Here is a 14,538-nt window from a genome sequence, read left to right on the forward strand (position 1 = left end):
CTTGGGTTCTCCATTCATCAAGTGAGCTAATATCAAATAACATCTTCTCACCGGCAAGTTTAAAATCATAGTTGAGCTCTTTAATAGCCCAATATGCCTTATGTTCTAGTTCGAGAGGTAAGTGACATGCTTTTCCATAAACTGCTTTATACGGAGACATACTCATAGTATTTTTTGTATGCAGTTCTATAAGCCCATAATGCATCATCAAGTTTCTTGGACCAATTCTTCCTAGACCTATTAACAGTATTTTACAAAATTAATTTGAGCTCTCTATTGCTCAATTCTACTTGACCACTAGACTGTGGATGATAAGGAGATGCAATTCTATGATTAACATCATATTTAGCAAGCATTTTACGGAAGGCACCATGAATAAAGTGTGAACCACCATCAGTCATTAAATATCTAGGGACTCCAAACCTCGGAAAAATAACTTCTTTAAGCATTTTAATAGAAGTGTTATGATCAGCACTACTAGTTGGAATAGCTTCTACCCACTTAGTAACGTAATCAACATCAACTAAAATATGTGTGTATCCATTAGAGGCAGGAAAAGGTCCCATATAATCAAAGCCCCAAACATCAAATGGCTCAATAACAAGTGAATAATTCATAGGCATTTCTTGACGTCTACTAATATTACCAATTCTTTGACATTCATCACAAGACAAGACAAACTTACGGGCATCCTTGAAGATAGTACGCCAATAAAAACCGGATGGAAATACCTTATGTGCAGTTCTATCTCCAGCGTGGTGTCCTCCATAAGACTCGGAATGACACTTGCGTAGGATCTGTTCCTGTTCATGCTCAGGTACACAACGTCTAATAACACCATCTACTCCTTCTTTATAAAGATGTGGATCATCCCAAAAGTAATGTCTCAAGTCATAGAAAAACTTTTTCTTTTGCTGGTATGTGAAGCTAGGTGGTATAAATTTAGCAACAATATAATTTGCATAATCAGCATACCATGGAGTACTACGAGAAGTACTTATAACATTTAATTGCTCATCAGGAAAGTCATCATTAATAGGTAGTGGGTCATCAAGAACATTCTCTAACCTAGATAAGTTGTCTGCAACGGGGTTTTCAGCTCCCTTTCTATCAACAATATTGAAATCAAATTCTTGTAGCAAGAGAACCCATCTAATAAGTCTTGGTTTAGCATCTTTATTTTCCATAAGATATTTAATAGCAGCATGATCAGTGTGAATAGTTACTTTAGAATCAACAATATAAGATCTGAACTTATCACAAGCAAATACAACTGCTAAAAGCACTTTTTCAGTAGTAGCATAATTTCTTTGAGCATTGTCTAGAGTCTTACTAGCATAATGAATAACATTTAATTTCTTATCAACTCTTTGCCCTAGAACAACACCTACAGCATAATCACTAGCATCACACGTAATTTCAAAGGGTAAATTCCAATCAGGTGGCTGAACAACAGGTGCAGAGACTAATGCTTTCTTAAGTATTTCAAATGCTTCTACACAATCATCATCAAAGACAAATGGTATATCTTTTTGCAATAAATTACTCAGAGGCCGAGAAATTTTTGAGAAGTCCTTAATGAAACTCCTGTAAAATCCGGCGTGACCAAGGAAACTTCTTATACCTTTGATGTCCTTGGGACATGGCATCTTTTCAATAGCATCAACCTTGGCTTTATCAACTTAAATACCTCTTTTAGAAACTTTATGCCCTAAGACAATACCTTCATTAACCATAAGGTGGCACTTTTCCCAATTCAAGACAAGATTAGTTTCTTCACATCTCTACAAAACTCGATCAAGATTGCTCAAGCAATCATCAAAAGAGGAACCATAGACGGAAAAGTCATCCATGAAAACCTCACAAATCTTTTCACAAAAGTCAGAGAATATAGCCATCATGCATCTTTGAAAGGTAGCAGGTGCATTACATAAACCAAAAGGCATACGTCTATAAGCAAAAGTACCAAAAGGGCTTGTAAAAGTAGTCTTTGATTGATCTCTAGCCGACACAGGTATTTGAGAGAAACCAGAATAACCATCTAGAAAGCAATAGTGTGTATGTTTGCATAATCTTTCTAGCATTTGATCAATAAAAGGTAAGGGGTAATGATCTTTCTTAGTAGCTTTATTTAATTTGCGGAAATCAATTACCATCCTATAACCTGTGATAATTCTTTGTGGAATCAATTCATCTTTATCATTAGGAACAACAGTAATACCTTCCTTCTTAGGGACACAATGGGCAGGACTTACCCACTCACTATCAGCAACGAGATAAATTATACCTGCCTCTAGAAGCTTGAGTATTTCTTTTCTTACCACTTCTTTCATTTTAGGATTCAGACGTCGTTGAGGATCACGAACTGGTTTAGCATCTGCCTCCAAATTTATTTTATGTTGACATAGAGTGGGACTAATGCCCTTAAGATCATCAAGGGTATATCCAATAGCAGCACGATGCTTCTTCAGAGTTTTCAATAATCTTTCTTCTTCATGCTCTGAAAGGTTAGCACTAATAATAACAGGATATATCTTCTTTTCATCAAGATAAGCCTATTTAAGATTATCAGGCAACGGTTTAAGCTCAAACACGGGATCACCCTTGGGTGGAGGAGGATCCCCTAAAATTTCAACAGGCAAATTGTGTTGTGGAATAGGTCTTATTTAAAGAATACTTCATCTATTTCCCTTCTTTCATTCATGAACATATCATTTTCATGGTCTAGCAAATAGTGTTCTATAGGATCACTAGGAGGTACGACAATAGAAGCAAGACCAATAATTTCATCCTTACTAGGTAATTCTTCCTCACGATGTTGTTTACTAAATTTAGAGAAATTAAACTCATGAACCACATCATCCAAGCCAACAGTAACAACATTCTTTGTGCAATCTATGGTGGCATTGACAGTATTTAAGAAGGGTCTACCAAATATAATGGGACAAAAGCTATCTTGTGGGGAACCAAGAACAAGAAAATCAGCAGGATATTTAGTTTTCCCACACAAGACTTCAACATCTCTAACAATTCCAATTGGTGAAATAGTATCTCTATTGGGAAGTTTAATTGTGACATCAATATCTTCTAACTCAGCAGGTGCAATTTTATTCTTAATTTCTTCATATAAGTCAATAGGTATTACACTAGCACTAGCTAGCACCCATATCACATAAGCCATGATAACAATGATCTCCTATTTTAACAGAAATAACAGGCACGCCTACCATAGATCTATGTTTATCTTTATCACAAGGTTTAGCAATTCTAGCAGTTTCACCTTCGAACTGAATAACATGCCCATCAATATTATCAGACAAGAGATCTTTAACAATAGCAATATTAGGTTCTACTTTAACTTGCTCAGGGGGTGTATAAGTTCTAATATTGCTTTTACGAACAACAGTTGAAGCTTTAGCATGATCCTTTATTCTAACAGGGAAAGGTGGTTTCTCGACATAAGAAGTAGGAACAATAGGATCATTATAAGTGACAGTCTTTTCTTCAACTTTAATAGGTGCAGCTACTTTTACTTCTATGGGAGGATGATATTTAAACCACTTCTCCTTAGGGAGATCAACATAAGTAGAAAAAGATTCATAGAAAGAAGATACTATCTCAGAGTCAAGTTCATATTTAGTGCTTAACTTACGGAAAATATCGGTATCCATAAAAGATTTAACACAATCAAACTTAGGTGTCATACCTGACTCCTTACCTTCATCGAGGTCCCAATCTTCAGAGTTGCGTTTAATTCTATCCAATAAATTCCATCTGAATTCAATAGTCTTCATCATAAAAGAGCCAGCACAAGAAGTATCGAGCATGGTGAGATTGTTTTCAGAAAGCCGAGCATAAAAACTTTGCATAATTACTTCTCTCGAGAGCTCATGATTGGGGCATGAATATAACATTGATTTAAGCCTCCCCCAAGCTTGAGCGATGCTTTCTCCTTCGTGAGGCCAGAAATTATATATATAATTGCGATCATGATGAACAAGATGCATAGGGTAATACTTTTGATGAAATTCCAACTTCAATCTTTTATAGTCCCATGATATCATATCATCACATAGCCTATACCATATCAATGTGTCTCCCTTCAAAGATAAAGGGAAGACCTTCTTCTTAGCAACATCGTCGGGTATACCTGCAAGCTTAAATAATCCACAAACTTCATCCACATATATTAAGTGCTCATCAGGATGCTTCGTTCCATCTCCTGTAAAAGGATTAGCTAGCAGTTTTTCCATCATACCCGAAGGAAATTCCAAAGGAGTTTCATTTTCAATAGGTTCAGTAGGTTGAGGAGCAACTCTTTGCTCTATTGGACGGGGTGAAGATACCCCGAACAAGCCCCTCAGAGAATTACTTTCCATAGTAACAAGTGACGGTAAATTTCAGCACACTATATAAATTTTTCCTTACCAAATTCCACCTACCAAAAGCGCTACACTCCCCGACAACGGCGCCAGAAAAGAGTCTTGATGACCCACAAGTATAGGGGATCTATCGTAGTCCTTTCGATAAGTAAGAGGGTCGAACCCAACGAGGAGCAGAAGGAAATGATAAGCAGTTTTCAGCAAGGTATTCTCTGCAAGTGCTGAAATAAGTGGTAACAGATAGTTTTGTGATATGATAAATTGTAACGAGCAACAAGTAACAAAAGTAAATAAAGTACAGAAAGGTGGCCCAATCCTTTTGTAGCAAAGGACAAGCCGGAACAAACTCTTATAATAGGAAAAGCGCTCCCGAGGATACATGGGAATATCGTCAAGCTAGTTTTCATCACGTTCATATGATTCGCGTTCGGTACTTTGATAATTTGATATGTGGGTGGACCGGTGCTTGGGTGTTGTTCTTACTTGAACAAGCATCTCACTTATGATTAACCTCTATTGCAAGCATCCGCAACTACAACAAATGTATTAAGGTAAACCTAACCATAACATGAAACATATGGATCCAAATCAGCCCCTTATGAAGCAACGCATAAACTAGGGTTTAAGCTTCTGTCACTCTAGCAACCCAACATCTACTTATTACTTCCCAATGCCTTCCTCTAGGCCCAAATAATGGTGAAGTGTTATGTAGTCGACATTCACATAACACCACTAGAGGCTAGACAACATACATCTTATCAAAATATCAAACGAATACCAAATTCACATGACTACTCATAGCAAGACGTCTCCCTTGTCCTTAGGAACGAACGTAATTACTCACAAAGCATATTCATGTTCATAATCAGAGGGGTAATAATATGCATATAGGATCTAAACATATGATCTTCCACCAAATAAACCAATTAGCATCAACTACAAGGAGTAATCAACACTACTAGCAACCTACTAGCACCAATCTAGACTTTGAGACAAGAATTGGATACAAGAGATGAACTAGTGTTTGGAGATGAGATGGTGCTGGTGAAGATGTTGATGGAGATTGCCCTCTCCCGATGAGAGGAGCGTTGGTCATGACGATGGTGATGATTTCCCCCTACGGGAGGGAAGTATCCCCGGCAGAACAGCTCTGTCGGAGCTCTAGATTGGATCCACCAAGGTTCCGCCTCGTGGCGGCGGAGTCTCGTCCCGAAAAGTTCCTCTTTATTTTTTTCTCATCAAAAGACCTCATATAGGAGAAGATGGACGTCGGAGAGCCACCAGGGGGCCCACGAGGTAGGGGGCGCGCCCTAGGGGGGGCGCCCCCCACCCTCGTGAGAAGGGTGTGGGCCCGCTGGCCTTCATCTTTGGCGAGGATTTTTCTTTATTTATTTTAAGATGTTCTGTGAAGTTTCAGGACTTTTGGAGTTGCGCAGAATAGGTCTCTAATATTTGCTCCTTTTCCAGCCCAGGATTCCAGCTGCCGGCATTCTCCCTCCTTATGTAAACCTTGTAAAATAAGAGAGAATAGCCACAAGTATTGTGACATAAAGTGAAATAACAGCCCATAATGCAATAAATATCGATATGAAAGCATGATGCAAAATGGACGTATCAGCGACGTGCGAGGATTTGAGTACGGATGCCATCCTTGATGGGAAGACGAGAGATGATCTCACCTAGGACGTCGTTGGCGAGATCGCTGATGTGGTCCGCACGACATGCCTCTTCTTCCTCATCAAATCGGGAGGGAGCACGGTCGCCGCTTCCATCCCCTCCGACGACCAGCACACCACCAGAAAGCTGCGTCGCCGGTGGCGCCACTCTCGACCTCTTGATGCTACGAGCAGCGCTTTCCATCTCCACCTCCGTTGCTGGGGTGGCGCCACCCACGACCAGTGCTCACCGAGGAGGATCTACAGAAATGGATTACAGCCTGTCAATCCACGCGAGACGCCTTAAATACCCACGACGGGGAGCGGAGGGGTCCAGATTAATTACTTCTTCTATTTTAATTTCTGACAGGGGGGCCCGGGTTAAGTACTACTCATACCAATTCAATGGTAGGTTACTGCTTGAAACATTAAATAGAACCACCGCTTTCAAGGTACAAGATGCACTGTTGCACACGCAGACCAGGCACGAGGCATGCCCGTTCGTGTATTAATTATTTACGGCACACATTCAATAGAAGAATCTGTTTGACGCCGGAAGCACGGTTCTATAGTCATCTTGCCTCTACGAGCAGCAAAATTTTCTAGGGACACGTTCACATTTGAGTCAATAGAAGATTCAAGGCCGTGCCTCTGCTTTGTAAATGATTCTGCTGAAACGCTCCTGTCACGGCTTGTCACGTACCAGACACACGGTCCTGCCTTTGGCATTGTGACGCACTGTTCTACGTGCCACACAGGCATGTACAATAGTTCATGTCTCTTTGTGTTCTAGATGACTCCATTGACTCTAACACCAGGAGAGGCACGGTTTGGAGGCCAGAGAGGTGTGCTTGCGTTTTACGCGGGATCACAATTATCACAGGCACGGGCATGAAGCGCGTAGAGGCATGGTCTGTGGTATTACATAGAGTCATGCTAACCTTAGTCTTACGCACAGCCATGGGCGTTTACTCTGTGAGGCACGGAATGGACTATACGAGAGACCCTGTTTTTAAAAGCGTATTTCCTTGTACGGGCATAAGCACGTGCATACAGCATAGAGGCACGGGCGTTTACTCTGTGTTTTAGTGTCAAGGGTCACAAGCACGGGCATACAGCCCTCAAAGGTCTTCTAATTACATAGAGTCATGCGCAGAGGTTTTCTAATTGTATTCACAATGAGTCGGTGGAGAGGCATGGTTTATTATTACCCGGAGTCACGATTGTGCGATTATTACGGAAACCTAATAGAATCGGACGACTGTCCGTGTTACAATTGTTTTCTTTGTAAGATTTTAACTCAAATGCACGAACCGTCAAGTGTGTCAGTGTTTCAAGTCAGAGGTCACCTTCGTGTCTCTTTGTGCTCCAAATGCATCTGTTGATCTATAACCAGGAGTGGCAAGGTAAAGCTCCTCAGGGAGGCATGCTTGTGTTTTACGTGGAGTCTCATTCGTGCGTTAATTGCGGAAACCCAACGTGCATGTTACAATTAAGTCACTAGAAGATTCGAGGCCGTTCCTCTGCTTTGCAGATGATTCTGCTAAAACGCGGACAAAACCAAGTGAATGAAGTGATGGCAGAACCACGGCTTTTCAAGAACGAGACACACGGTCCTGCCTTCGGCATTGTAAAGCACTATTCTACATGCCACACACAGGCACGGCCATGATTCCACGTGCCTTAGTAGCAACAGCAAACGCCGTGAACCTACTGCCAGGCACTATATCCATTTGTAAAACAAAAACGCAACCACAACCGTGACCCGTTGTGTTTGAAATCTTTGCATCACAGAAGCACCGCGTGAAGGCACATGAGGCACAGTTGGACACGCATCGCAAGCACGGTTATTTGAACTACTTACAGTCATGCATTCATAACAGAAAGAACATGCGTTAGAACAGGCGAGGCACAGTTACCATGAAAGCCACGGTTATGCAGCCCCAGAAGCACGACCGAGATTCTATGCTTAAAAACGTTTTCGTTCCATAATGGCGGGCGTGACCATGCAACCGTGAGAGTCACGGTTGAACACTCACCGGTGGCATGGTCGTGGCTGCCTGTGCCCTTAGGTTAATTTTATCTCTCTGTCACGCAGTAGAGAAGCATGCTTGTATGCTTACAACATCCACGTTCATAAACCGATGCGGCTGCGGAAAATAACAAGGAAACCTGTGCCTCTAATATTTTCGTCCGCCGAGTAAAAAATACATAAAGAAGCAAAAGGCGTTCTTATTTAAATTGGTTTTGTTTCTATAACTGCAGCAAATTAACTTACAACCCGTTCTTATAACCACAACACAAGAAAATAAACAATCCCCACCAATTTCTTGCTATTTCATCGCTCCACATGCGGCCTTGTTTTTGAATGTTCAACAATCCATTTTTCCTTCTCGGCCCTTGTGCAAACCCACCCTTCTGCGTAGCTATTCAACCTATTTACCTGTAAAATTAATATTCATACATAAAAACAAAGCGAAAGATTGCGATCATCACTATTTTTTGCTCACGTCCTGTTTAAGCTGCATTATTACCTTTTAATTTTTCTATTCATACTGTTCTCCGGTACCAAAAAGTCTCCACTCAGACATTTCATTTCTGAAAATGGACTGCGCATATTCCGTGCCTTGTCCCGGGCTTCCTGCACGCATTCTGTGTGCCTGGCTTGTGTGATGTTTGATTCTGGCGTAGATGCAAGACTTTGGTAAACGCTCCCTTCTGTCAGTGGGGTCGTTGGAATTGCTGGCGTCTGACAGCTTCCTCCTTGGCTTGGAGTGCATTGTCCTGAGCCGTTTGATGTCCTCGATGGTGTTGTTGGTGTTGTCGGCCATTTCATTGACCTTGCCCTCTTCTCCTGCTGTGATTTCCTCTTTTCCTCTGCAATCCTCATCCTCTCCTGCACTTCTGGGTTATCCGGACAGTTTGTTTTCCTGTGACCCTTTTCTCGACAACGGCCGCACTTGGTTGCGGCTTTGTAGCCTTTTCCTTTCTTCTCAAAACCAGCTTTGATTCGATCTCCGTTTTTTGTACCCTTTGATCCACTCATGGAAGGGTTCTTGAGATTTTCGACAAGAATGCATGTGTCTGGTTCCTCGGCAAGTGCCGCCATGACTTTTATTTTCATATCTACCGTACACTCACGCAGTACACGGTATGCCTTCTCTTTTCTGCATGCATTTGAACAGATATCCGACAACTCAGCGTAAGCGAGGCTGAATCTCATAGTTTCATCGTCTTGTATGGTCACCTTGACTTGTAGACAGAACTTTCACACTCTCTAATAGATTCCTGGTCCATCTGGGGATGACAAAGGATTTTGGTAGTTGATCGATCATGCCTATTTGGTCCATCACCTTAAGCACATGGCAGCACTGAATGCCATCCCTACTCATTTTCTTGCAGCTGCAACTGTATATTTCTTTTCGCTCATCCACGTCTACCCTGAACTCAGACCTGTCAAATTCCTCGCCGGGATAAGGTCTCCACACTTTATCTCCAGGATCAATAATCTTTTTTAAAAAATACTGCCTCCCCTTTGCCAGATCAGAGCACTTGAAGTAAGTCCGGTTCCGTAGCTCCAGCTGGAATTTCCTAAAAATTTCGTTCGTGTATACTTGACTTGCTTGTCTTTCAATTGGAAAACCCGTCTCTAGTGATGGCGCCTTCTCTTCTGTTCGGTGTCTTTTCTTGTCAAGCGTGGCGAGGCAATTTTGCTGAATCGTGCGATGCGCAACAACAAACCTTTTTATAGTGTCCTTGTGGCCGACGTAATTCTTCCACATCGAATTTGTACTCTCACTGCGAGTGGTTGTTGACGAGAAAGGATAGAAACAGTCCTTGAAGTAGGCCAGTACCCAAAAATTTCGGAGTTCCCATAGCCTGTTCAGATGTTTGTTGCCTTCCGCCTTGTGCAGAGAAATTGCTGCTTTCCAGGCACGCTCAAACTCGTCTTGATCGAGTGAGTTTTTGACGATTCGAAATATATCATCAGACATCCCTGGGTGCTGCGCAAACACTACTGCATTATTTTCCTTCAGGTTCTTCCTAATATGCCACCAGCAGAACATGTGCCTCGTCCTCGGAAGAGCTTCCTTTATTGCAGTCCTCATCGCCTGATCCTGGTCTGTAATTATGTATTTCGGGTCTTTACCTCCCATTGCCTCGACAAACGTGCTTAGGAGCCACTTGAAGGACCCTATTTTCTCATCCTTCAGAAGGCCTACTCCAAATAGGACGGTCGACCCGTGGTTGTCGACACCTATAATTGGTGCAAATGGCAAGCCATATATATTCGTAGAGAATGTGGTGTCAACAGACACGAAATCTCCATATAGATGATAATTCATCTTACACAAGGAGTCTGTCCAGAACAGGTTGCGCACTACATTCTTCTCTGTCTCTTCCACATGGTGGAATCCCGGCCTCCGCCTCTACATATCAGCAAACAGTTTCATGGTGTTTGCGATATCAGTGTTGCGCTCTCAGCCCTGTCCCGGCATGCAATGTTGCTTATGTCAATCGTGTCAAACATAATTGCTCGCCTCGATTTCCCCATGGCAGCAAAAATCTGCATAACCTTCCTTGGTTCTAACCTTGCCTTCTGCAGCACTTTTATAAAGAATTTCTCCTCAGGTATCATCTTCTTATAGCATCTCATGAACTTCAGCATCCAATCAGATGGGTGAAGCTCGTGGTTGTGCTCTAGACGCACATTCTTCAGATACCATTTCCTCCTATCTGTATCCCTCTTGGCTGTTATTTGGACTGGGCAACTTGTCCGGATCAAGCAGTTGCTCCTTCTCTCCTTAACATGTTTCTCAGTTGTTTTATTCTGCCCTTCCTTGGTACACTGAAAAACCCGCTTGTCAAGCTGCTGATCATATGTCGATCTTCTGCTCGTTGATCGTTTGGCAGCAAACCCAACCTTTCTAGCATATCTGCAGAAAAAGAAAAAGCACTCATCCAATGATCCGAATACCATACCACCTTTTGGTTCGACCGCTTCGGTGACCTCCTGAATCGTTGGGTATATGAAATCTTTAAACATGTCATCCATTTCTTTCCCTACAATGGTCGGTGGCGCCATGATGATTCTGTCTACCGTGTCTTTGTTCGTCTGATCGCATTCACTTCTGACGACATCAGTCTCATCACCAGCCACAGGTCCACTTATAGCGGAGCTGCTGCTGCTCTGTTGTTTGTCACGCGCAGCAGAATCATTTCTGCATGCCACGGCCAAATCCATAAATGAGTCTGCCTCTCCAATGTTGGATTGTGCAATGCTGCTCCCTGTTTCTCCGGCACTCGAGCAACCAAGGGACTGTGCTGCTTCTACCATGCAATCCGTGCTGGCATTGTACGCTACTTGCTGCTGTGAACGTTGCGTTTCCTTCGAAATGGATGGAGAACTATGACATTTCTTCCCCTCATCTGTTATCCCCTCCGCCAAATCCTGAACACATGGCAAGAAACAAAATTAGATATCCAGAGCAGCATATGCATTTTTTAAATTTCTAAACAAAAGATTTATATGACTCATCAGGGCTCATCTGGTATACCAAAACCAGACCCGTGCCTCTTCACCGAGTATAAGCTGTACACCAGAGGCACTATTCACATCACGAATGTGACCATGCTACACACACATCTGCACAAAGAGGCACAGATGTGCTTCTGTTTACACCATACAACCGGAGACGCACAACAACAACCTATATAAAATAACAACTGCACATACAGCTGACAAGACAGACAACCATCCTCCTGTTTTCCACATTACCCTGTTCTCCCATAAAATTGTTTGTGTGTTGAATTGAAAAAGCATAGTTCCAACGTCACCTTCATTTTCCCATGCCTCTCTTGTCCAACAAATTTTGGCGACAACCTCCGTGCATTGGTGATTTCGCTGATGATTTTGAATGCCATCGGAGATCCTTTGGAAGAACCCCTCATGTTGAACGCCACAGGTGATCCTTTCAAAGGACCTTGCCTTATGTTTTCATCAATTCGTGGACTACCGCGATACTTGCTTCCTTCCTCGTACACCTGCGTGTGGAAGATACTGCAATTTAAATATACCAGACGAAAACAAAGAAAAAATTGCTCACAAAAAATATACATTTGCTTTAAATGTTGTTGCACGTTCGTATATGTTGTCACCTGTATTGCTTTCTGATTCTGTTGTATGGTAGAGCTTATTGCTCCTATGTTTGATTTTGTCGTTAGGCTCTTCTTGCTTGTGCAAACCGTACCGAATCCTTGAACACCAATGCTTTTGTTGCCAATGATCCTTCTGCTTGCATCAAAGGAAATTCTGTTACCCTACACCTCTTCATTATGACCGCCAACAAACGTTGGGCCGTCACAACGCCTGCTCTGCGCCTTTCTGGGCATCTCTGTCTTCAAACCAAAAAATAATTAGAGGCACGTGCGACTAAAACTTCCACATACGTTAAAACCAGCGTTTGAAATTTTCGTCGTTACCTGGACAATCTTCTTAGAGGAGTCTATGCTGCTTAGAATGCTCCTCTATTGCACACCATGCTCCTGGTTGGGGCGTTTCCCAAGAACTTGTATCTCACTCTTGACTCCAATTATTCCAGCCCGCATGGCATGTGTGTGTTTGACAGCATCTGCATCCTTGATCTTCTTCTCGTTTTGTAGTAATTTTTTTTCTTCCACCTATCGATACTCAACTGCAAAGTAGATGCACAAGATAAACAGATATTACAGCATTCATCCAGGATATATAAATCATTTTTGTTGTTGTTAATGATCTACTATTTGGTGTTCTCAGTGGTGACACCTTGACAGCAAACGTCCCAGGAATAAAAGACCAAACACTAATGTTCAACTGCCTTACTATTATCTGCCTCCCATAATCCTAGCCGATGTCGTTCAAAGACCGACCATCCCTGTTGTCCTGACCAGATGACGCACTCCTGAACATCTGCCCCGAAAAAGAGACGTAAAAAATATAAAGGTTATAAACCTGTAGTATCAGTGTTAAAACTTTTCGAAGTCGTTATCAACAGAGATATATTTTTAGTTCTATGTAATTAACAAATATAAATATATACATATATTAATTTTTCATTAAACTACAACCTCAACCAAAGTGAGATCCTCTCATACTAATTTGCTTGTGCAACACTTAACACAAAGATAACCATGAAACCTAACAAAAGTAACAACCTCATATTACAAGGACGAGAGGATACAAAACAAAAAACAAATTCAAATCAAAGCTATAGTGTAAAACTAAACAGTTTTATTCTATGAATCCCGACCACAACAAATTCATCAACGCATTAAATCTAGTGTATCAGGAATCGCCACGCAAAAGGTGCGTTGATAATTTTTTTTACTAACCTTTGATTGTCGAATCTGATGCGCTGATTGTTCGGAAGTCACACCTTTCTAAATTGTGGAGGGATCCCCTTCAATGATTTTGAATCTCGGAGAGAGAGAAAAGAGAAAGAGAGAGGGAGAGAGAGTGAAAGAAAGAGAGAGGCTACTTCGTTTTTTGCATGCAGGAGAAGAATAACCTGATAGGTGGGGTGAGTTTTGCGATGCATGAGAGATGGGCATGTTTTTTTGCGTGACGAGATGTGGTAGGTCGACTTCACTTGACCGTCCACGACACTAACAAGTGGGCTCTCAGTTACTAATTCCTCTAAGTCTCTCACTAACTTGTGGGGTCGGCCTTATATGATTCCTACGAGGAGTACCTCCATCTGAGGTGTGAAAATCTGGTAGGTGGCCTTCAAGCTCATACTGACATGTGGGCTCTCAAATAGTTCCTCCAAGTATTTGACTAACTTGTGGGGTCGTCCACAGATGAGTTCCAGATCTCTCTCCATCTAGCATCGGTGGCGACAGACGAGCTCTCTAAAGGAAAGCCAATCTTGATCCATCCGCAGAGTTCGCTCGTCACTGAAAAATTACCGGTCTCCTTCATCTCACTCATCGTGGATCTCCTGTTCAGGTAATCCATTGCATTCTCACCATGATTATGCCACTGATTCAACATTTGAACAAAAAAATTACCAGTGCTAGCAATTCCGCGGGCTGCGTACACACCGCGTGTGCGCAACACAGCAGGTGGGGCGCGATTTGAATATCGGTTCCGCATCCAATTATCTTCAGCTGGTCTGTGCTCAAATTGTTGCGCCGTCTTAACAGCAGAGGGGTTATGGATTTAAAATTAGGACTCAGCTAACCTCACTTTAACCATGCAAACTGCATGCTTGCGCCGTGGTTTTGCTAACTTGAGTTATATCTCCAGCCATGCAAAACTTAAGCACTCGTCTTAGCTAACCAACTAGAGACAGTTACTAACTCAGAGTTAGAACCCGTCTTAGCTAACCAGCCTGTTGATGATAGTCTCACATGGACTGCTAACAACTGTCTTACATAGCTGACCTGATAACGATGACGTCTCATGACCTCTTATGTAGAGTTCGATGAGATGGATTCCACCCCACAGCTGTCGGAGACTC

The 14,538-nt window shown here is 42.1% G+C and overlaps 1 pseudogene; it reads right to left on the minus strand.

Annotated features, from left to right (window-relative positions):
• Positions 1-8,476: 8,476 nt before the first annotated feature.
• LOC125516984 lies at positions 8,477-13,899 on the minus strand (annotated as a pseudogene).
• Positions 13,900-14,538: the final 639 nt, after the last annotated feature.

Source organism: Triticum urartu, chromosome 6 (assembly GCF_003073215.2).
Source record: "Triticum urartu cultivar G1812 chromosome 6, Tu2.1, whole genome shotgun sequence".
In the NCBI taxonomy this organism is placed as follows: Eukaryota; Viridiplantae; Streptophyta; class Magnoliopsida; order Poales; family Poaceae; genus Triticum; species Triticum urartu.